The sequence below is a fragment of the Amblyomma mixtum genome, chromosome 3 (genome assembly GCF_055824585.1).
Source record: "Amblyomma mixtum isolate Tamu chromosome 3, ASM5582458v1, whole genome shotgun sequence".
Lineage (NCBI taxonomy): Eukaryota > Metazoa > Arthropoda > Arachnida > Ixodida > Ixodidae > Amblyomma > Amblyomma mixtum.
This window is the reverse complement of record NC_143014.1, coordinates 205,206,205-205,230,118: the sequence shown is the minus strand read 5'-3', so window position 1 is coordinate 205,230,118 and position 23,914 is coordinate 205,206,205. Positions and strand designations below refer to the sequence as shown.

General features: G+C 51.2%; 1 protein-coding gene and 1 long non-coding RNA gene across 2 annotated transcripts in view; both read right to left on the bottom strand.

Moving 5' to 3' along the window:
• The window catches only part of Kua (Plasmanylethanolamine desaturase Kua), a 227,193-nt gene that overhangs the window by 141,038 nt on the left and 62,241 nt on the right, over positions 1–23,914 (bottom strand). The window lies entirely within an intron of this gene.
• Positions 18,611–19,844, bottom strand: LOC149353388 (uncharacterized). Its single transcript, XR_016290970.1, has 2 exons — positions 19,608–19,844; positions 18,611–18,738 (listed from the first exon to the last, which is right to left on the bottom strand). It is a non-coding gene; the product is annotated as an uncharacterized LOC149353388 (long non-coding RNA).

The window sequence follows — 23,914 nt, the reverse complement described above, 5'->3', positions numbered from 1 at the left end:
AAGAAAGAAAGAAAGTAAGTAAGTAAGAAAGAAAGGAAGAAAGGAAAAAAGTAAGTAAGTAAGAAAGAGAGAAAGAAAGGAAGAAAGGAAAAAAGAAAGGAAGAAAAAAGAAAGAAAGGAAAAAAGAAAGGAAGAAAGAAAAAACAAAGAAAAAAGAAAGAAAGGAAGGAAGAAAAAACAAAAAAGAAGAAAAGAAAGAAAGGAAGAAAGAAAGAAAGGAAGAAAGAGAGAAAGAAAGAAAGGAAAAAAGAAAGGAAGAAAAAAGAAAGAAAGGAAGAAAGGAAGAAAGAAAAAACAAAAAAAAGAAAAAAAGAAAGAAAGGAAGAAAAAAGAAGAAAAAAGAAAGGAAGAAAGAAAAAACAAAAAAGAAGAAAAGAAAGAAAGTAAGTAAGAAAGAGAGAAAGAAAGGAAGAAAGGAAAAAAGAAAGGAAGAAAAAAGAAAGAAAGAAAGGAAGAAAGGAAGAAAAAAGAAAGAAAGGAAGGAAGAAAGGAAGAAAAAAGAAAGAAAGGAAGGAAGAAAGGAAGAAAAAAGAAAGAAAGGAAGAAAGAGAGAAAGAAAGGAAGAAAGAAAGGAAGAAAAAAGAAAGAAAGAAAGGAAGAAAGGAAGGAAAAAAGAAAGGGAGAAAAAAGAAAGAAAGAAAGGAGGAAAGAAAAAACAAAAAAAGAAAGAAAGAGAGAAAGGAAGAAAGGAAGAAAAAGAAAGAAAGAAAGAAAGAAAGAAAAAAGAAAGAAAGGAAGAAAAAAGAAAGAAATGAAGAAAGAAAGGAAGAAAGAAAAACAAAGAAAGAAAGAAAGAAAGAAAGAAAGAGAAAGAAAGGAAGAAAGGAAGAAAGGAAGAAAAAAGAAAGAAAGGAAGAAAGGAAGGAAAAAAGAAAGGAAGAAAAAAGAAAGAAAGGAAGAAAGAAAGGAAGAAAGAAAAAACAAAAAAAGAAAGAAAGAAAGGAAGGAAGGAAGGAAGGAAGGAAGGAAGGAAAAAAAGGAAGAAAAAAGAAAGGAAGGAAGAAAAAACAAAAAAGAAAGAAAGAAAGAAAGAAGGAAACAAAGAAAGAAAGAAGGAAACAAAGAAAGAAAGAAAGAAAGAAAGAAAGAAAGAAAGAAAGAAAGAAAGAAAGAAAGAAAGAAAGAAAGAAAGAAAGAAAGAAAGAAAGAAAGAAAGAAAGGACAAAGAGGGAACGGGGAACGAAGGAGGGAAGGTTAAGAACATTTGGTTTGGTTTATGGGGTCTAACGTCACAAATCGACTCCGGCTATGAGGGACGCCGCAGTGGAGGGCTCCGGATAATTTCGACCAACTGGGGATTTTTAATGTGCACTGGCATCGCACAGCAAACGGGCCTCGAGCATTTCGCCTGCGTCGAAATGCGAGCGCCGCAACCTGGATCGAACCTTCGGGTCCGCAACCGAGCTCCATAACCACTGAGCCACCGCGGAGGCGAAGGTTAGCGATAGGAACAGCGAAAGATGGAAGAAAAAGAAACTACAGCAGTCATAGCTACAGACAAGTTCGCCATTTTGAGCACCAGGCGAGGTAGGCGGGTAGTGCCGTTTCACATTTGAGGACAACAATAGTTGCGCACTAGCTCGAGTAGAATTTTTTTTTTTTTTGCTCCCAACAGTTTTCTGCACTGATGTAAAACATGACAACGCTACTTCCAGTCCCAATAAAGAGGCCTCGGAGGCCTTCCTCCTCGGGTGCTCGACGGTCGGGGCCCAAGCCTTCCACCGTGCTCGCGAGGCGGCTGGCTCTTGCGGCGGCCCGGCCAATTCAAGTCGGCTTTCACCATCTTCGCCGGCGCGCGTCCTCTTTGGCTGTGTCAATGAAGATGTGTCGCAAGCAAGCTATTCAGGCATGCCAACACTTCAGTTGTGAACTACGACTGTAATCTAAAGAAGAGGGCACGCTGAGGAAGGGAGGGTGTGATGGAAATACATCGTCGCCACCTTCCAGTTAAGAGCATGTGCACTCGTGAAAAAAGCTATGGTGACTTTTTTTTCGGACCATAAGGGCGTGGTTCTGCTCCGTTTCCTCAGTACCAGGGCAGCAACAGTGATTGCTGTCAGTTACTGTCACACGCTGGGGTGGCTGCGTGAGGCCATGCTGCACATAACACCCGACCAGGCTGAGCCAACAGCAAGCGAGCATTGTTACAGCGGGTTACCAAGCTCCAAAGAAAGTCCACGAAATACAAAAAAAATCACGTGACTAGCGCATTCGCATGCCACGATTGTGCTGCTCTCAATCCTGACTTGAGCGAACGAAATCAGCTGCTGGCAAGGCGCGACGACCTCACTGCTCCGGCAGGACGTCGCAACCACCGTCGACATATCGGCCTGCCGGAGCAATGAGGTCGTCGCGACTTGCCAGCAGCTGATTTCGTTCGCTCAAGTCAGGATTGAGAGCAGCACAATCGTGGCGCGCGAATGCGCTAGTCACGTGATTTTTTTGTATTTTGCGGACTTTCTTTGGAGCTCGGAAAAACGATACACGTGAGGCTTTCTTTATCGCAAATAAATAGAATGGGGGTTTCTGAACGTGCTCTCCAACTTTGCTATTCACATCTGCTGTCTAAAGTCAATATTTACGCAATTAGGAAAATTATCTTAACTGCTAATTAATTAATTGCAAAACAAGAAATTGCCTATGATGCGCAAGCCGGTTGGTAGGTGTATGTAAGTGTTCCCTGGCCTACCTCAGAAATTTTATCTTTTACCCCTTGGCTAAATTAGCCTGGACACCCTGTATACGTCTGTAAGACACGAATATCACAAAAACGACCCTTTGAGCGTAATCGACGAAGAGGTTCTCGTGGTTATGGGGAAATGGTGGTACGGAGCTTCGTGCGCAGCCAAGACACAAGCGCACTCGCAAGGCAGACAGACAAAGGCGCTTTCCTTCCTTCCTTTCCTTCTTTGCGTCCTTGTGTATTGCTATGCTCCATACCAACTATATCCAGCCAAGCTGCCCAAACAGTTGCGTTACTGGGCACGTTTTACCATGTCAGTTGGCCTTCGTGAATTCTGTAAACTCGCTAGACCAGAATCCACAGCTTAATTGAAGTACAACCATGCAGTTCCACCCCGTACCCGCCTTTTCAATCCCATGACAGCGCCGACTCAAAAAAACACCCTCAGCTCCAAAAGTCACCTCGATAACATCTTCATGGGCCAGCAATGGAAGTCGGAAGTTTTCCGCCACGACAAAGACGACGTTGTTCAACACGAAGAAAGCCATCCGTACATCTCGGAGCTCCGAAGGAAGTCAGTCAAGCATCAGATGCGCCAGACATTACGGCATTTCGTGCCCAGCAATATCACCATTGTTTTGTTTCCTCACAGCGGAAGGCGCAAGAATGCCTGCCACCCTACTGATTCGATGAAGCCTCGAACTTCTGACGCATGCAACGCGTCCGACGCCACTGAGCGCACTCAAGGGCGCACAGGACAAGTGACTCGCCATGGCGCCCCTCCGGCCGAGGCAGCCTGTCAGCTCCGCTGAAGGCGGATGTTCGAATCCACAGCTGCGCACGCCTGGGCTCACAAACAACAGAGGAGATGCTTAGATGCCGGCGCACCGCGCAGGCGGAGAAAGCCCAAAGGCCAACCAACAGCATGTGCGCCGAAGCGCGCGATGTTCGCGAGCAGGCAGGCGTTCACGGTGCCAGGGATTTTTTTGTGAGCTCAGCGCGCATTCTTCGGAGCTCGAGAAAGACTTCCGCGAAAAGTGCTGGACAAGGTTCGTCTTTTGACGCTGCGCAGCTACTGATCCGACAAGTTCAGTCCGCCGGCAGCGTTTGACGAGCCCGTAAATTTATGCGACAGTCCGTTGCTTAGCTCAGCCTGTCAATCGACTGCAAGGCGAGAGTCAGGAAAAAAATATATATACGGGGGGCACAAAGACTACTTACCTGCTTTGATTGCGAAAGCATTTTTTAACATTTCTATTTTGTTTGTCGTTTATTTTTTCTCCTTTCCAATCACACACCTACTACCATACAGTCGTAAGGCAACGCATATACTAGGTTCGCCTTTGTTCGCCAAGAAGCAATGCGGTTTTGTGGCCTACGGGTCGCGTGCTCGCCTCGCAGTCTGGAAGTTCAGGGTTCAATTCCCCCCACCTTCAGAAGAAATTCTATTTTTCTCTGATACCACGGTGTCGTCACCTGGGGCCTTTGAGACCACCGGACAACGCCGACACCGGGTTTCTTTGCCGATGAGCCATAGAGTGTTTTCGCATTAACAGTATAGTTACGCTACAACTATAGTCGAGATAAGTGGCACTATACCGCATAAAAGCTCGGCCCACGTTACGTGACGCACTACATACGGCCATCGCAAGACCGATAAACGTGCCGTTGCATTTCAATCCGTTTAGGCCACGCCCATTTCAATGAGCAGCCCGTTATTCATCGAAAGCCCCACTCGCTGCCGCTGTCTGCGCTAGGCTGAAGCTCGAAGGGAAACGCAACAAAGACGCCTCGGCGCTAATGTTTTCATAATAAGCATACGCGGAGCGAAGTTTGTAAAAGCCTATACGAGGAAACGACAGCGAAATGAGGGAGGGGTTAATTTTTTTTAGACCATACACGGAGAACCCGGGGCCCGTCCGCCGCAAAGCGCACGTGTCCTTCGACGGCGACAGCCTTCGCGGAACAGCGCTCACGGCGGCGACAGACACGCTCCGGCGCCCGGACACAACAGCGCGCACGCAGCGGCGGCGGCGGGGCTCCCGCCCGTCGGGGATGATGTCGGGGTCGCACGCGCGCTTCGGAGTGCGGCTGGGCTAATTAATTGCTCGAGACACACTGCCACGCGCGCGGAGCCTGACGTCCCGAAGACAACTGCTCGGGGAGGCGGGCAGTGGCACCGCAGCTGTTGTTCCTTATATGCAAATCGTGGCCCGAGCAGAGTGGACTAGGGAACAAAGCAGTTCCCGGCTGAAATCGAGAGAACAGGAAGAAGATGGAAGATGTTTCACGGAGAACAGATAATCGACAGAGTAACGGAGTGGGTTCCAACGGGAAGGTAAACGCAGCACGGGCGCTGGCAGCGAATCAGGTGGGCGAATGAGATTAGGAAGTTTGCGGAGATAAAGGGGACCACAGCTAGCTCAAGACAGGGTTACTTGAAGGTCAGTGGGACAAAGCCCTGCGGTGTGGACACAACCGGGCTGGTAACCGCAGCATTTCGACACCTCGTTCGTGACCTGTGCGCTTGAACGTGCAGCAACGACAACACCACCGCCGAGACTTAGCATGGGACTCGAAGGCGCTAAACCAAAATACGAGCCAGCGTTCGGAGCCATTCACATACTGCAGCGCAAGACACATCCTAGACTACCGGCAGGTCTCTCGCCGTACTTGCTATGCAAGGAAACCGCGCACGACGCAGAGGCGCTACTCGAAAACCCGCCAAAGTGCATTTCCTCCTCTTCTTTCTTTTCGCTTCGTATTCAGGGTACGGGATTCGCTCTCATTCCACTACATCGCTGTGCAATGAGGCACACTTCAATGAAAGCCGTCCAGGAGAAGCACTGAAGGCGCAGAAAACGTACCACACGTATAACGCAATGCACCCAAATAAAAATTGTCGAACCAAACAAACGCCACACACACCTTTCATCTAAACTGTACCTCTAACTTCGGTGCGAAGAGGGCTGTAGCGAAAGAAGGCATCGCATCTATCACTCTCTATCTCTTTCTTTCTCTCTCTCTCTCACGTACGCACGCACGCATCAATGAAACGAAAAAGAAACAGACAGATTTCGTCTGCGCGCAACGCCAGCGTCTCTATTCACCCATTCTAAATACGGGGCAGACAAGGGAAGGGAAAAGAGGAGCTCGTTACGACATACATGTCGGAAGCAAGCCAGCAGTCACCGAAACCAAGTATCATAGGGGATTTGTTTTTATTCGTGGCGTTTATCAATAAGAGATTAAATGTGTAATCATTTTAAACATAGCTGATCAGAAAGCAGAAGAAAAAACACCACATGCCGCAGGTGGGATCCGAACTCACGACCTCCGGAGGTCGGAGGTTCGTGGGTTCGGTGGGACCTCCGGAGGTCGTGGGTTCGTGGATCCCACCGCGGCGGCAGGTGGTTGTTTTTTTTTTCTTCTGCTTTCTAATCAGTTATGTTTAAAATAATTATACAATTAATCTCCTACTGACGAAAACACCACGAATTAAAAAAAAAAACATGCCCCGTGCTCTTTGGTTTCGGTGACTGTTCGCTTCCGTCATGCATTTTAAATACGGTTTAGCATGCGGGGTTTAACGTCCTGAATCTGCACGCGGGCCATGACAGACGCGGTAGCGGGGAGCTCCAGATCAACTTCTACCAACAGGGTTTCTCCAACGTTACACGGTATCGCAGAGTACAAGGGCGTCTATGCATCTCGCCCACATCGAAACGCGCCGCTGCAGTCCAGCCACTGAGTCAGCGCGGTGAGTTCTATCGCCCACGTAAATCAGTAAGACAAAACAGATAAAGAAAACCGCCTCAAACAGCCATCCGGAGAAAAGTGACGCACCGCGGTGAAACAGTAACAACGAATAGGCTCCCTTTTCAACGGGTCGCTCTTAACACGCCCTAACGTCACTGGGATAGCGAAAGGCGAAATAAAATACAGATTTCTACAAGCTAGCGGAGGCCGCAGTAGCTAGCGCGAAACCCGAAGGGGACCGAGAGTATGCGCTCGGGCAACGCTGGGCTCAAGCGACGAGAGACAACGCGAGTCCAGAAACGACTCCGCCCGTGGAAACACAAAGCGTATTTCCATGACGCACGGCTAAACTATGCTCTGGGCTCGCAGATTCGGCTGAAACGCGCCTTCAGCCCGTTTCCGTTATTCCCGACTACCTCCCGCGGCTTCCGTATAGCCTCGACGACACGAAATGCCGCTACTGGCGGGTTTCCTTTTCCGAAAAGAGGGGAGAGCACGTTCGAAAGAAAACTGGCGAAAACAGCAAAAAACGACCCCAAAGCCGCGCGAGACGGCTTCCAACAGCATTTCCTGGGTCTCATCCGCCCACTTAAGGGCTTGACTGAAGTTACACTCTGTACATGTCCGGCGCTCTCTGCCCGTTCAACATGCGTACTGCGCCAGTCCGGTCAACAAGCGAATGAAACAGGGCTCCGTGAACTAAGCGCACTGCGCCGTCCGCAATGCTAGAAATTGTGGTCATAGTATGTTGGCGCACGAACGGAATACTGAAAAGCTCGCACCTGAATTCCACAAGGTCGCGCTTCGGAGCAGCAAGATCCCGGAATCGCGTTACGATTACACGTATAGCACCACTTTTGCATCACGGTGCGCTTCAGTGCGTGCTCTCGGTTTCCGCGCCTGACGGCCACCAGCGCCGCAGTGGTCCGACGTGCAGTGCTGACGCGCAGAAATTGTGTTCTTGCATCGCTGACATGGATTAGGTGCTGATAAAAAAAAATTCAGTAAGAATTCACCCACGTTCTCCTCAGGACTGACCCACCCCAAAGCCCCGGGTTCGATATCGACCGCGGTGGCCGAAGGTAGTGACCGCAGATCACGAGAGTGAAATAACTAGAAGAGTAAGAATCGGGTGAAGCGCATTTGGCAGCTTTTATCAGGTCATGAATGGCGGTCTACCAATACCCCTCAGGAGAAAAGTTACGGGTGTTTCAGCGAACACTTTCAAAAATTTTCAAAAATAGGCTTTTTGGGGTAAAGATATACTTTTTGCGGCACAGTACTACCATGTGTTGGCGGACACCAGAAAACCGGTGAATCGTCTTAAGTAGTAAGCTAGTTAGCTAATTTTTAACCATTAACTTTTTAACTATCAGAGTTAGGCTCCTTGTAGCAAGTAAAGATTTGTAGCTGGCCGTTAGTAACAGACATATCAGTTTTTAGAATTTCGAAAACGCGATTATCCTTGGCTCTGTGGCTTGACAAAATTTGGCTTTTTCGACTGGTTATGCGCACTGGAAGCGTTGCTTTACCTGCATGCTTTCGAAAGTGCATGTATTTTCGCATGATGCAGCCAAATTTTGTCGACCGAATTTTGCATCAGCGAAGGGTCCCCCGGGAGGGACGTCGGTGAGCAACCTGAGCAGCGTCGGCAGCAGGAGCGTGAGCGGAGCCGGCGGCTGGAGGGCCGCCCCTCACGGAGGACCCATGTCCTCAAGACTCATGGCGGGGGCGCGAATCTCGGAGTCATTCGCTCGCACAAGAACGGCGACGTACTTTGCAGAGTCGATGATGGTTTAGTTTGGTTTGGTTTGGTTTATGGGGTTTAACGTCCCAAAGCGACTGAGGCTATGAGAGACGCCGTAGTGAAGGGCTCCGGAAATTTCGACCACCTGGGGTTCTTTAACGTGCACTGACATCGCACAGTACACGGGCCTCTAGAATTTCTCCTCCAAAGAAATTCCAGCCGCCGCGGCCGGGATCGAACCCGCGTCTTTCGGGTCAGCAGCCGAGCACCATAACCGCTCAGCCACCGCGGCGGCGCAGAGTCGATGAGCGCAGAGTGAAGCGATGTCCGGGCTCGAACAGAACGTCCACGTGAGCATGAACAGATGTGAGCATGAGCGATAGCGCTGAATGAAAATAATTTCAGGGGTGTATTCTGACATGAGCCCGGAGAGTTTTTAAATGTCATCTTGCAGTTTTGGGGGCTTGATACAAACTAGAACACCGTGTTCTAGTGTCGGTCAGCACTGCATGAAATTCGATTTAAGCGATATCATTTTTGCACACTCTTCATTCTAGAAGGCGTTTCTATTCTTCGTCATCGTTTGCTTTTAGGCGCCCTTCTTATGAACACCACCATGACAACAGTGCCGTTAAAATCACATTTCATTCAGCCAAAACCCCCCCAGGGGGGGGGGGGGGGGGGAGGAAACGGGATAAAGGCCTACTTGTTTGTACCAAGCCTAGAAACGCCAAAATATCATTTAAAAACGCCCTGGGCGGATGTCAAGCTCTATGTCCTTGGTTTCTTTTTTTCTTTTTTTCAGGCAGAGGTATCGCCAATGCTCGCAACTGATGAGAACATCCTACGAAGTGCGACGCTTGCGTTCTCTTAGAACTGTTAACGTGACATCGTCACGTCATCAAATAGTGCGAATAATGACGTAAACTGAGAGTTGCCGCGGGCTGTTCATTAATTGTGCCGCGCGGTGGTGGAACAGCACCCCCCCCCCCCCCCCCCCCCCCCTCCCCCGCGGCCCCAAAAACTGCGCGCGCCCCTGCTTCCAAAGCGGCACTAGCACCTCTAAAGGCGGTAACCTGTTGGAAAGAAAGTGCGCCACTCAATCTGAAAAAAAGCTGCTTTTTTTTTTCCTCATCTCGGCCCACAAAGACCGAATCGATGCTTTCAAGCGTGCACCGGCCGGCCGACGCAGGAGTAGCACTAAGTGCAAAGTGTTCGCAGCGGAGCTTCGCTCCGTGCCTTCCCGCGCACGCCCCCGTTGACGCGGCGAGGTACACCAAAATAAATTAAGTATTCATGGAGCGCGTGCCACTCGGAACCGTGCGCCCGGTCTCCGCTTTCGTGCCGAGGAGGCCGCACGGCGATCAATTCAGAGGGGACAAGACGCCCCCGGCAGCGATACCGGGCCCGGCGACGAGTAGTCAGCACCGGCAAATTCATTAGGCGCCGCACGAGAGACGCCCATTAGGGGCTTCTTTGTCCGCCGCGGAAGAGAAAGCAAGAGAGCGCGTGACAGACCACGAAACGCGACCGACCGCAGGGACGCCCGCCCGCGGTGTCCAAGTTGCTCGCATCGGTCGAGGCCTCGCGATGAGCGATTTCTCACTCGCTGCCGCGGGTCTCCTTTTGCGCAGTTCAATCCGCGAGCACTTAAAACGATCGCAAGTACCTCGCGCCCCCCGAGCAGCGAAACACGCGTGCCGGTCTGCGGTCTCCGTATACGGCGACAGGCGCTGAAGTGCGTTTGTAAGCGTGTACCGAAACTCCGCTCGTATGGAAACGGGTCCGCAGCCTAGACCGAAACCCGGACTTGCGCCTCCGATCTCTGCAGCGGGATGTTCTGGTGCCTCGCGCTGTGCTTGAGTAGCACACGATGGGATGAAAAGAGCCGGTTGCATGTTGCTAATGCCATTCTAATCACTCAGATAAGCACATATGTGCGGTCACTTCGAGGCAAAAAAGCAAGCGAGACCGGTAAAATGCAACCACGCTTTTCCTGCTATTCGTAGTCTATTCTTGTCGCCCGCTGCGCACCGCTTGAGAGGGCGAGGACAATAAAAACCGTGCGGAGTTGGAATGGAATTGTATTATCTACGCTAAAGAGAAAATTCCTGGCGCAAACGGCCCACACAGCGAAAGAGCACTTCGTGTCTTATGGAATATTCTTCCATGACAAAAACAAAAAAAGACGACGAGAGGGCGGCGAAAGGAAGAACGTCGTAGAGTAACTTTTGCTACACAGCGCCTCAAAGAGGACCTTAAGCTAGTGAATGATTGATGCTCATTAATAGGGCCAATTTCTAGGTATTTTGCCCGTCAAACTATCCCACAAGACGCTGCTTAATTAGCGCCTGTGTTCGTGCACAATACTTTTCGAAAGTTCCAAGGAAACCGGGTTCTCTGCTGGGCTCTGCAGCGGAGTACCTCGGTTCTGCAAGGTCTGAAAGAGTGTGAACTTCCATAGACTTGAAACGATGGAAATGCCGTACGAGCCGCACTACAGGATCCAGGAGCAAACCCCGCGGCCTAGGAACATTTGAAAGCGACTGGCATACACGAATCCAGCGCGACCTGCAAAGCAAACTTCCCATAGTTATGCACGATCCAGCAATGGAAACCTGTACAAACACCCCTCGCCAGCACACTCGCAGAAGCACCCGACACTCCTGATGACAGACTAGGCGAAATTCCGATCCCGCACGCTGCAGCACTTGATAGGCGCACGTGAGCTCGTCCTACGTAAAAAAAGCACGCACGCACGCACACGCACACACACGCACACACACACACACACACACACACACACACACACACACACACTTGAAGAAAAGAGACGTGGTGGAGAAACACTAGTGAGGAAGGCCGGTCGACACGTCAAGTACAGTGCTTCTTCGCCACATCTGTTTTCTTCACGCATGTATTGTTTGTTTCGCAAATTGTCCATTCCGCCAACAGGTGACCAAGAACAACTAGAACCTGCTACTACGTGGAATACGCGACCAAAGAGTCGCGGTGAAGCTGGTTTCAGAATCCGAAAGCCGGCCCAAAACAACGCAGGAAAAATGAAGCGCGAGAGGAGGAGAGTGCTCCGACCGTTGCTCGGAAAGGGCGCTCAAGAAGTCGCGAGAAGGGGCTAGGGTCATAGGGGAACAGCGAGGTGTCAGTGCGCATGCGCGGTATAATTAGCCGAGGGGCGTTGTTGTCCTGCCCACTGGCGCGCCGCTATTCCCATATGCTTCCAACCTATACGGTAACCCTGTTCCAAAATTCTCTAGTAGTTATCCAAAGTCCGGACCCGACAGCGCTAACAATGCTTGTGAAAACGGCGCGCCTGCCGCGTTCGTCGTGCCGTCTTGGCTCACAAGCAAGTGTGTCACACACGCTGCGTTGTTCTGTCGGTGCCGTATCACGAAGAGTGCTTCTGGCGCACAGATGCGCATACCTTTCATACGACATGCGGCCAGTTCTTCCGCGAGATTTCAATGATGTGAAACAGCGAAGATGCTTCATTTTTTTTTTTTTTTGGGGGGGGGGGGGGGGGGTGTTCCAAAGCACAACACACAACGCACTATCGGCGTCAAATGAAATGCGAACAGCGGAGCGCATGGCCAAAGGTCCACCTTATATGCATCAGCCTGTCGCAATCAGAGATAAGTTTCGCTTATTTTCTTTGACGTTCGCTTTCTAATTACGCCACTGGAGCGACTCATTGATGCTTTCCACAGATGGCTGGCGGCAGCGGCCCGCGAGGTCGAAGCGAGGGCTCTTAGATCACCGGCCTGCAACGCTTTGATTTTTCTCCCGTCATCGCCGTGTTATCAGAGTCTGGCCGCGGTGAGAACAATAAAAAGTCGGCCGGTTAGCGGAAATAAAGAGGTTCACGACGCATACGATAGGGAACGTAGCTATCGTCCGCATTATTTATACTTGAAGCCAAACGTGAGCCCAAGTTCGTGCTTTCTCCGTACGCAGAGAAAAAAAAAATGGCAATTTTATTCAACGTAACTGCATGAATGAGCGAAACCTCGTGCAACAGAACATGCAAAGTCCCCGCCGCTGGCACCAACGTGTTAAAAATGTTGACTCCTCAGATAACATCACGCAGCGCCAGTTTTCCGTAATCCATGATACGTGGTCCTGCGTGAACACAAGTCTTGCGTTCCTGTTTCCTTTAGAGACCGCCGGCTTCTGCGACGGTATCCGACTTCGTAGAGTAGCCTCATGTAGACGACGTCTTAACGTTGGCGTGCTGGCACCCAACTTGAAAAGTGTCCGTTACATCACGAGCCGTAAAGTTGGGTGTGTCGGCTGCAGCGGCCACAATAAGTAGGTCTTGATCATTGCTTGTAGCAAGCTGTCTGCCCACGGGGCAAGTTTCCGAGCCATCCTTCATCACGGAATTCCGGGCAAATTGTATTGATTGGAAGACCTGTTTCCTTTGCGATGACACGTTGCTGCACGCCGTAACGGCAGAGAGAAACGATTCGCTCTCTATCTTCGATCCGTACGCTCGGCCTTAGCGGTGAATGATAGGTTCCCAGTGTATTTCAGCTTTTCTGGCGGCAATAGTGTTGCCGCTCCCTACCACAACAGGATCTGTTGCTGGGCGAACTGGTTTCTTTAAGTCACCATGACATTGATAGCGATTGCAGACGAAGGCACAAAGTCGAGAACGACACACGCACAGACATAGAGCAATGTGTGTGTCGTTCTCGTCTTTTTGCCTTCGTCTGCAAGCGCTGTGGAATCCATATTGGCACATTACCAGCAACAAGGATTTAAGAGAGGCCATGTTGGACACCGGCCACAATCCGATATGTTTTGCAGTGAAAGCTCCACTCTCCGAGCTGCAACTTTAAAGTTCACGGACATTGCTGTTTAACCTTGGGCAAGGATCACAGGCGTGACGTCACACCACGCGACTAGACACAGCTGGGGCCGTGCTGCGCCGCCGCCACACCGAACCTCCGCCGTATGACGTAGCAGTGACGTCTCATCATTATTCGCTATATATAAATAACTACCGCCGGCTTAGCTTTCGCTGGTCTACTAGGTTCAGCCGGGTTGAACCCATTTCTTTTTTCACTGTCCGATGACGAAAGCAAAATCAAGGCGCTCCAGGCCAGCAAGCTAAGAGCGCTCGCTATACCTGTGGAATACACGAATGTGGCGCTCCTGTGGCAAAACGAGAAAACGAACGTCGAAGAAAACAAGCGAAACTACCGCAAACCGGATGAGCGCGCCTATCTCTGATGGCGATAGGCTGATGCGTAACATGGACCTTTGGCCACGCGCTCCGCTGTTAGCATTTCATTTGACGCCGATAGTACCCACGTTCTGTACTCTCAAGACAAGACTACTCGAAGCTTGAACACGACAAAATGCTGCTCGGAAGAGAGTAAAATCGCTGCAAATAACTGCGCATTCTTCCCGCAGGCGTGCAGAGATGGGGGCATCTACTGGATCGAGGGGCCAGACGGCAAGCGACAAAGGTGCAGGTCGAATCAGGTGGAAGTCCAGTTTTCTTTGTCCACGAGCGGTTTGCGGCTCGCAGCTTCTGTAGCTGCAGAGGGCTCCAGCGCCCAGCCAACAAAGGTCGCAGCTGCTGTTCAGGCACAACTGCGCAACGTAGGGGCGGATTTATCGACAGCTTTGGAAGGGGCGGCCGAGGGGTGCGGGATTTATCTAATTTCTGAAACGACCACCGAAGGAAAAACGGGCTAACGCGGTTTTCTAATACAAAATTTCTAGCTTGAAAGAGCGGGGCGAGGCGGTCCCATTCTTTTAAATGCGCTCGAGACGTGACAACGCAGTTCAATAACAGCGCAACTTGCCACAGGGGGCGGAGGGTGACCTTCAAAGGAGTGCGACAGAAGCACCTGAACCCGGCGCGGTAGTTTAGACTGAACGCCCTTCACAAACATTAGACAAAGCTCAGTGGCCACCAGCCGAAGCCGATGGCCTCGTGGATTGCAAACAAAGGCTGCAGGTGTCTCACCGCGGCAGTTATCAAGAAGCATTTCCTATGCTGCAGCTCCCAGCCGAAAACGTTGCCATTCAGCACAGCAACATTTAGCAGGCTGCGCATCGTTACCGCAACGCTGAACATGCTCCCGCAAGGTTGATAAGGAAAACCTGATTCATGAAAAACAGTTACAACACTGGAGGTAACGCCCATCTCTCGCGACGGAAGCAGCAGCGTAGGCGAGCGATAATGAACAATTGACACGGCTCAGTCCAATCCTCTCGCGCGCGGACGCAGTAACTGCCTCTCCCGCTGTCTCACCGGGGTCACCGCTCTACAAAAGTCCACCTCCGCGTAGTTCAAGGAGTGCCACTGCACGTAAGACGCTGGACGTTTTTAGCACACCAGAGACGCACTAGCGGAGACGTATTTCCCGCGCACGCACAGTGACATGGGCGGGGCCAGGCGACGGCTACTGCGCGTGCGCAGGAGGCGTCCGGTAAACCGGTATGAGTCTCCGCTAGCGCGTCTCCAGTATGCTAAAAACGTCTTTTATCCCCGCTCTGGGCGCAGCCCAGCGGTTCATGGCGACGCATTTGTTCTTCGAAGCCGACCGGCGAGGGGCACAAGATGGCCTCTTCCGCTGGCCTTGGGAAGGCCACCGCTGCAAGCATTCGCCCCGCGGACTCGGCAGCGCGCGCCGTGCAGAAAGTTCGGCGACGCGACATCTGCCCGTCAAGAGCAGCTGGCGCTCGGACAAGGAACACATCACGAGCGTGGCCCGTACATCGCCCACTTGCGGCGACAGGCGACGATTGCGCAGCGTGCTCAACGAAGGCGCCCCGCGGAGAGCGCCGCGCGTATACGCTGCTCGGTCGCGCTTGCACCCGCGACCCGTCACAGCGGAAACGCCGCGCAGAGACAACTATAGAGTGGGCAAGCGCGAATCGAGCCCCACCCGACTTTATTATCCCGACTACGGAGGCCCCACAGTACTCATTGTTCTCTCTCTCTTAGATACCCTAGGGAATAAGAGGTGTGAGCTTATTACCGCGTCTTAAGAGAGAGAAGCGCAGCTGTTTCACAGGTGCCCTCTTCGAAAACGCCGGCGGAAAGCGCGTATTCCCCTATTCCGTCCGGAGAAAGCGCGATGGAAGGATAAACAATGGGCGCTCAAAGGAAGGAAGAAGCGCGCCAGCAAGGTCATCCAAATAAAACACAGCGCGTAACAAAGCACGATTTACATCCCTGGTTATGAAAGCTCGCCGTGGCTTTATGGAGACTCAATTAGGAAATACACAAGGTGCACAAGGTGCATACAAGGTAATTATTACAAGGTAACCGCCAACCGCATCAGAACAACCTTAAAATGACCAGGCGGGCTTTCGTAAAGGCTACTCAGTCAATCGCGAATAGTCTGATATCATAAATCGAAAATCACTACTCCGGAAAGATTCGTTGATAAAATCAGTCAAATATAGCTAGATGCTGGCCTAGCCCCGTGATCAGCCTATTTGCGCAAAATACGAAATAGCGATTGTGGCGCCACACAAGATTCGCGTAACACACGAGAAACACTCCAATGGCCATTGAGATTTGCCGTGTAGCCGCGACGTTACGTTCTGCGCATGCTGATTTCGACGCCATTCTTGGGGTGGGAGGGAGGGGGGCGCACGCCAAAGCACGAGTGAAATTTCGCATTTCGCCTTCAACCAAATGCGACCGCGACCTTTGGCTCCGTAGCGGAACGTCAAAGCCAGAGAGCCAACGCGGCAAGCCGCCACTGCAGCCGAGTATAGCTTGATTCTGGGCTAGTCACGTGATCGGCCTGATCACCTGCTGTTTCCCTATGTGCGACCCGAGCTACGTTAACTTATTTCCGAGCCTGGTCATCACTGCAATACCACCGCACATCAACGCAGAGCGAAAGACGAGGCTTCCATGCAGAGTGCGCGTGTTACACGTCTACAACGTGTGACAACGCAGCTTACCCCTCAGGGGCATGAATTCGGACAGAGACAGCAATATACCACCGAATTATTTTATACCATAAAACGAAAAACAAAGAAACGTCCGAATTAAGATAATTAAAAGAAAGATTGAGTTCTCCAAGAACTCCCTGGCCAAAGTCGAACTGCCGAGCTCTTCTCACAAATGGTGCGCCAGTCGGCGCTTCGTGCAGAGCCCAGCCCGCTCCGTGCAGCACCCCTTCCACGCAGAGAGTGCGGATGGGCTATCCTTGAATGAGCTCCTGGAGGCAGCCACGGCAGAAGGACGGGCGACATCTGCATCGACCGGCGCTCCTTCGATGTGGCCCCGCAGACGCGCACCGCCTTCGGTGGCCGAGTCATGGACGCCGCTGGCAGTGAACATCACTGCCGGAGAACCCGCATCGGCTGGTACGAAGGATCCTCCGAGGCGATGGCGCTGAGAGAGCTGCACAGCGCCGGCAGGAAGATCGTGGGTAGCGTCGGCAGCAGGAGCACGGGCAGCTTGAAAGTCACTGCCTAGCCGGCCGCTGCAGACTCCAACAGGTCCTTGCTGGCCAGAACAGCGCCGGCGGCGTACATCTGGCGGGGTCGTTGGCTTAAACTGCTTGGCTCGTCGCTGGCTTTGATGTAGAATGGCGCACGGTTCCATGTTGTCAAACGTCCCGGAGAGTGCGCAGAGTTGGGAGTCGCCTATTCGCACCAGAAAAGCGGAGCACTGGTACAGTCGACGCCCGCAGAACGAAATGGAATGAAGAGCTCGAGCGGAACGTCCACGTCAGCTGCGATCGATGGCGATAGCGCTGCCGTAAAAATTCTCGGGGGTTTACCTTGACATGAGCCAGAATATGGTGTTTTTAAATGCCACTACTCCGCTTTGAGACTTCAGAAAACCTATAATACCCAAGTTTTTGTTTTGTTTAGTGGAGAGTTCGTTCTCATAGCAATAAAAGTTTATTATATCACTGTCATGTTCCTGCACACAAGAAAGCGGGACGACTGAAAGTGAAAGAACCATCAAGAGGGTTCCGTGTCTTGACAAACACCATGCATATCAAACTTGACTATCTAGATGTTGGGCATGAAGCCGCAGCGGGCCCTGTGGCCCCATCCCCAAGCTGCTCTCTGCACAGTTTCTAGAAGTATGCAGTAAATGCGGCTTTGGTTCTTGTTTTACTTTCGTGGATTGTCTAGTCTTGTCTTTGTAGACGTGAACTTCGTGATTGCATTATCTAAGTGTCATGTCACGGAACAGTATAAATATCGATGTCCTCGTCAAATAAAGGGTCCGTCGTCTAATACTCGACCACTGAGCCTCGTTTCCGTTCCTTCGGGGCCTTCGCCCCCACCACAATTAGGGTTGCAGGTATAGCGTCAGTGCGCATGCAGCGTGCAGAGGGAGCGACCGACACGCTCAGTGTCTGGGTACGAAAAGCTGTTGTTTCAGTTCTATTCCCACGTTCGCGGTGCCCCCAACGCGAGGCCTCCCCCGAGGCCTCGGGGGACAGCGACAGCAAATCGTAAAAAAGGTAGTGCCTCTTCAAGACAACGCAACTGGCCTTTAATAAACACTAAAGACCTCCTATCACTAAAAAAAAGTGTGCATCAACATTCAGTGTAGATTTATAAAAGTGAATTTTTTGTCAGTAGCGCAAAATCGCAGTAGCGATTGTGGCGCCACACAAGGTTGGCCTAACATACGAGAATTTCCGTGGCCATTGCGATTTGCCGCGTACAAGCGACATTACGTTCTGCCCATGGGCATTTCAACGCTATTCATGGGTGGGGAGGGAGGGGGGCGCTTGAAAAAGCACGAGGGATATTTCACACCTCCGCTTCACCCAAATGCAACCTCGACCTTTGCCTCCGTAGTTGAAAGTCAAACCCATTCAGCCACCGCGGTAAGCCACTACTGCAGCCGAGTATACACCATTTTACGAGGAGCGAGCAGGAGAGGGAGAAATACTCTCAAACACGTGCGCTGCGCGACACCCCACTGTTGCCGTCCTCCTCTGGGCTGATAATCCGGCGCGCGGAGCAACGTCCGCGGCTGCTTAGCTACCGGTCAAGCGCGTGTTTGCGTCTGTACAACGAAAGCAGCAATGTTGTACGGAACACCAACGTCTTCTAGACATCATTGTTTATTGTCGGTTTCGGAAATAGTCGACGAAAGTAGAAAAAAAAACTCCGCCAGTACGTACGCGCACCATGTTATGCGAAGGTCTCAGTACGTCTGCGGTGTCCATTTCTTCACCGCTTTTCCGCCGGTGCCGAGTTGCATTGGCAGTGGACGTAGTTGGTGAACAAAAAATACTTGCGCCAACGAAAAGGTTAAACGTTAGCGCACTTGGTGAACGAAATGCAGACAGAAACAAACTCACTGTCTGTGCCTAATATCGGGCGCGGAACGAAGCGCAGCGCCTGGGTTACCAAACTATAATCTGCGCATAATTTTAAGAGATCAAGTATTTCGACGGCCTTGGCAGAGCTCTTTTAATTCAGCAGTACACTATGTGAGGACTTCATAAATTTGGCCACAACTTCTTTTCGCCGCCCCACATGATCGTCAATATCGGGAGGGTGTGGGGATCGCCACCTGAAAAAAATAAACATGTCATTAGTGAAAAAATACTAATTTAATTTGCACAGCATGACATGAACAGAAGCGGCGACATGAACTTTTACCCAACTGCAAAGTGAGGAAAAATTCAGCCATGGCAACGTAAGATGAAAAAATACACGGCATGCACAGGACGGTAAGCTCTGCCATGCATTGTAATAAATTATTCGACTGAAATCACATCGAATGCACTGTAAAAAAAAATCCACGCTATGCATAACCGTGCCAGAGATACAGCAAACGCAGCGACTTGAGCAGTGCCCCGACCCGATTGAGATTGGAATTCTCAACACAGGTGCGGCGATTCTGCCTGTCAGTAAGTGGTAATAGCGTTCCATTAGCTTACCAACCTATTAGATCGTGTAATTGCACATTTTCTGGTATTTGTGCACCAGTGAGTACTGGCGGGTGCGGAGAAGGTGAGAATGCGAATTGCTTTCAGTCAACTGGCTTGTCTCGCTCGTAGTACGAACAGCCCGACGCAAGCGGCAGGAGGGGCCGAATTTCAATTTCATAGCGCGTATCTCCGCAAACAAACATTCTAATCACCAGAAGTGGATTCGTTTCGGTCATGCACTCGCTGTTTCTAAGATGTTCAGTTTGTAAACGGGGTACCATGTCGCAAGCTCAGCATCTAAACTGTCACACTCGCCATGTCCAAGCAGGCAGCGAAAGCGTTCATGAAAAACTGCGCTCCACGAAAAACTAGATAACCATTAGTCTCCGCGATCTTGTGTTTCAACACATTTTGCTTTCGTTTTTCTAACATGCGACACCGTGCCGCATTTGCCCTACAGGCAACCGGCGACAAAAAAGCACGCGTGAACTGCGAGCATGGCACTCACCGATGCTGATCGTTCGCTGCGTCGAGGAATGGTCGCTTGCTCCCAGTTGGTTATTGCAGGAGCTAATGGCATAGCACACACGAGGATGGACACGAGGCGAACGCCCACCCAAAATTTGTAGGCTTGGCAGGAATTAAACGGGCGAATGACACTTTCAGAGACCGCACACTGCTTCGGCTGCAGCCCATGGGCTGCAAATTATCAGCCCAAGATGGCGTCGGCGGTAGGCGGCGCTCGAGTAAAACAAACATGGCGGCGCCCAGGTATCGAAACTAAAATCATGTATAGGCTGATGCTGAGCTAGTCCCATGATTCGTCTCGCCACGTCCTGGCTCCCTATGTGCGACCCGAGCTGCGTTAACTTACTTCTAAGCCAGGCCATCACTGCAATACCACCGCACATCAACGCAGTGCGAAAGACGAGGCTTCCACGCAGAGTGAGCGTGTTACACGTCTACAACGTGTGACAACGCAGCTTACCCCTCAGGGGCATGAATTCGGACAGAGACAGCTGTATACCATCGAATTGTTTTATACCACACAACGAAAAATAAAGAAAGGTCCGAATAAAGATAATCAAAAAAAGATGGAGTTCTCCAAGAACTCCTTGGCAAACATTCGATTCGCCGCAGCTCTTGTCACAGAAGGTGGGCCAGTCGGCTCTTCGTGCAGAGCCCAGCCCGCTCCGTGCAGCACCCGTTACACGGCGAGAGTGCGGCTGCTGTATCCTTGAATCCGCTGCTGGAGGCAGCCAGGGTAGAGTGACGGGCGACACCTGTATCGACCGGCGCTCCTTCGATGTGGCCCCGCAGACGCTCACCGCCTTCCGTGGCCGAGTCGTGGACGCCGCTGGCAGTGAACATCACTGCCGGAGAACCCGCATCGGCTGGTACGAAGGATCCTCCGAGGCGATGGCGCTGAGAGAGCTGCACAGCGCCGGCAGGAAGATCGTGGGTAGCGTCGGCAGCAGGAGCACGGGCAGCTTGGAAGTCACTGACCTGCTGGCCTCTGACGACTCCAACAGGTCGTTGCGGTCCAGAACAAAGCCGGCGGCCTACATCTGGAGGGGTCGCTGGCTCACATTGCTGGGAGCGTCGCTGGTTTAGCTGTATAATAATGCACGGTTCCATGTCGTCAAACGTCCCGGAGCGTGCGGGGAGTTGGGAGACGCTCACTCGCACAAGAACAGCGGAGCACTCGGTAGAGTCGACGCCCGCAGAACGAAATGGAAAGAAGAGCTCGAGCGGAACGTCCACGTCAGCTGCGATCGATGGCGATACCGCTGCCGTAAACATTTTCAGGGGTTTACCTTGACATGAGCCGGAATATGGTGTTTGGCTTCAGCAAACCTATAATACCCACTTTTTTGTTTTGTTTAGTGGAGAGTTCGTTCTGATAGCAACAAAAGTTTATTATATCACTGTCATGTACGTGTGCACAAGAAAGCGGGACGACTGAAAGTGAAAGAACAATCAAAAGGACTGCGTGTCTTGACAAACACCATGCATATCAAACTTGGATTATCTAGATGTTGGGCATGAAGCCGCAGCGGGCCCTGAGGCCCCATCCCCAAGCTGCTCTCAGCACCTTTTCTATAGGTATATAGTAAATGTGGCTTTGGTTCTTGTTTCACTTTCGTGGATTCTCTAGTCTTGTCTTTCTAGATGTGTACTTCGTGACTGCCTTATGTCAGTGTCATGTGAAGCAAAAGCAAAAATATCGATGTCTTCGTCAAATAAAAGGTCTGTCGTCTACACTCGACCACTGAGCCTCGTTTCCGCTCCTTCGGTGCATTCGCCCCACCACAAGGTTGCAGGTGTAGCGTCAGTGCGCATACAGCGTGCAGAGGGAGCTACCGACACGCTCAGTGTATGGGTACGAAAAGCTGTTGTTTCAGTTCTGCTCCCACTCTCGCGGTGCCCCCAGCGCGAGGCCTCCCCCAAGGCCTCGGAGGACAGCGACAGCAAATCGTACAAAAGGCAGTGCCTCTTCAAGACAACGCAACTGGCCTTTAATAAACACTAAAGACCTCCTATCAAAAAAAAAGTAAATCAACACTCAGTGTAGATTTATAAAAGTGCATTTTTTGACGGTAGGGCCAAATCGCAGTAGCGACTGTGGCGCCACACAAGCTTGGCCTAACATGCGAGAATTTCAGTGGCCATTGCGATTTGCCGCGTACCAGCGACATTAAGTCCTGCACATGCGCATTTCAACGCCATTCTTGGGAGGGGAAGGATGGAACGCATGGCAAAGCACGAGGGATATTTCATACTTCGGCTTTATCCAAATGCAACCGCGACCTTTGCATGCGTAGTTGAAAGTCAAACCCATACAGCCAACGCGGCAAGCCACCACTGCAGCCGAGTACAGCTTGATTCTGGGCTAGTCCCGTGATCCGCCTGGTCAGCTGCTGTTTTTTATGTGCGACCCGAGCTACGTTAACTTATTTCCGAGCCTGGTCATCACTGCAATACCACCGCACATCAACGCAGAGCGAAAGACGAGGCTTCCATGCAGAGTGCGCGTGTTACACGTCTACAACGTGTGACAACGCAGCTTACCCCTCAGGGGCATGAATTCGGACAGAGACAGCAATATACCACCGAATTATTTTATACCATAAAACGAAAAACAAAGAAACGTCCGAATTAAGATAATTAAAAGAAAGATTGAGTTCTCCAAGAACTCCCTGGCCAAAGTCGAATTGCCGAGCTCTTCTCACAAATGGTGCGCCAGTCGGCGCTTCGTGCAGAGCCCAGCCCGCTCCGTGCAGCACCCCTTCCACGCAGAGAGTGCGGATGGGCTATCCTTGAATGAGCTCCTGGAGGCAGCCACGGCAGAAGGACGGGCGACATCTGCATCGACCGGCGCTCCTTCGATGTGGCCCCGCAGACGCGCACCGCCTTCGGTGGCCGAGTCATGGACACCGCTGGCCGTGAACATCACTGCCGGAGAACCCGCATCGGCTGGTACGAAGGATCCTCCGAGGCGATGGCGCTGAGAGAGCTGCACAGCGCCGGCAGGAAGATCGTGGGTAGCGTCGGCAGCAGGAGCACGGGCAGCTTGAAAGTCACTGCCTAGCCGGCCGCTGCAGACTCCAACAGGTCCTTGCTGGCCGGAACAGCGCCGGCGGCGTACATCTGGCGGGGTCGTTGGCTTAAACTGCTTGGCTCGTCGCTGGCTTTGCTGTAAAATGGCGCACGGTTCCATGTTGTCAAACTTCCCGGAGAGTGCGCAGAGTTGGGAGTCGCTTATTCGCACCAGAACAGCGGAGCACTGGGTACAGTCGACGCCCGCAGCACGAAATGGAATGAAGAGCTCGAGCGGAACGTCCACGTCAGCTGCGATCGATGGCGATAGCGCTGCCGTAAAAATTCTCAGGGGTTTACCTTCACATGAGCCAGAATATGGTGTTTTTAAATGCCACTATTCCGCTTTGAGGCTTCAGAAAACCTATAATACCCACGTTTTTGTTTTGTTTAGTGGAGAGTTCGTTCTCATAGCAATAAAAGTTTATTATATCACTGTCACGTTCCTGCACACAAGAAAGCGGGACGACTGAAAGTGAAAGAACTATCAAGAGGGTTGCGTGTCTTGACAAACACCATGCATATCAAACTTGACTATCTAGATGTTGGGCATGAAGCCGCAGCGGGCCCTGCGGCCCCATCCCCAAGCTCCTCTCTGCACCGTTTCTAGAAGTATGCAGTAAATGCGGCTTTGGTTCTTGTTTTACTTTCGTGGATTGTCTAGTCTTGTCTTTGTAGATGTGAACTTCGTGATTGCATTATCTCAGTGTCATGTGATGGAACAGTATAAATATCGATGTCCTCGTCAAATAAAGGGTCCGTCGTCTAACACTCGACCACTGAGCCTCGTTTCCGTTCCTTCGGGGCCTTCGCCCCCACCACAATTAGGGTTGCAGGTGTAGCGTCAGTGCGCATGCAGCGTGCAGAGGGAGCGACCGACACGCTCAGTGTCTGGGTACGAAAAGCTGTTGTTTCAGTTCTATTCCCACGTTCGCGGTGCCCCCAACGCGAGGCCTCCCCCGAGGCCTCGGGGGACAGCGACAGCAAATCGTAAAAAAGGTAGTCCCTCTTCAAGACAACGCAACTGGCCTTTAATAAACACTAAAGACCTCCTATCACTAAAAAAAGTGTACATCAACATTCAGTGTAGATTTATAAAAGTGCATTTTTTGTCAGTAGCGCAAAATCGCAGTAGCGATTGTGGCGCCACACAAGGTTGGCCTAACATGCGAGAATTTCCGTGGCCATTGCGATTTGCCGCGTACAAGCGACATT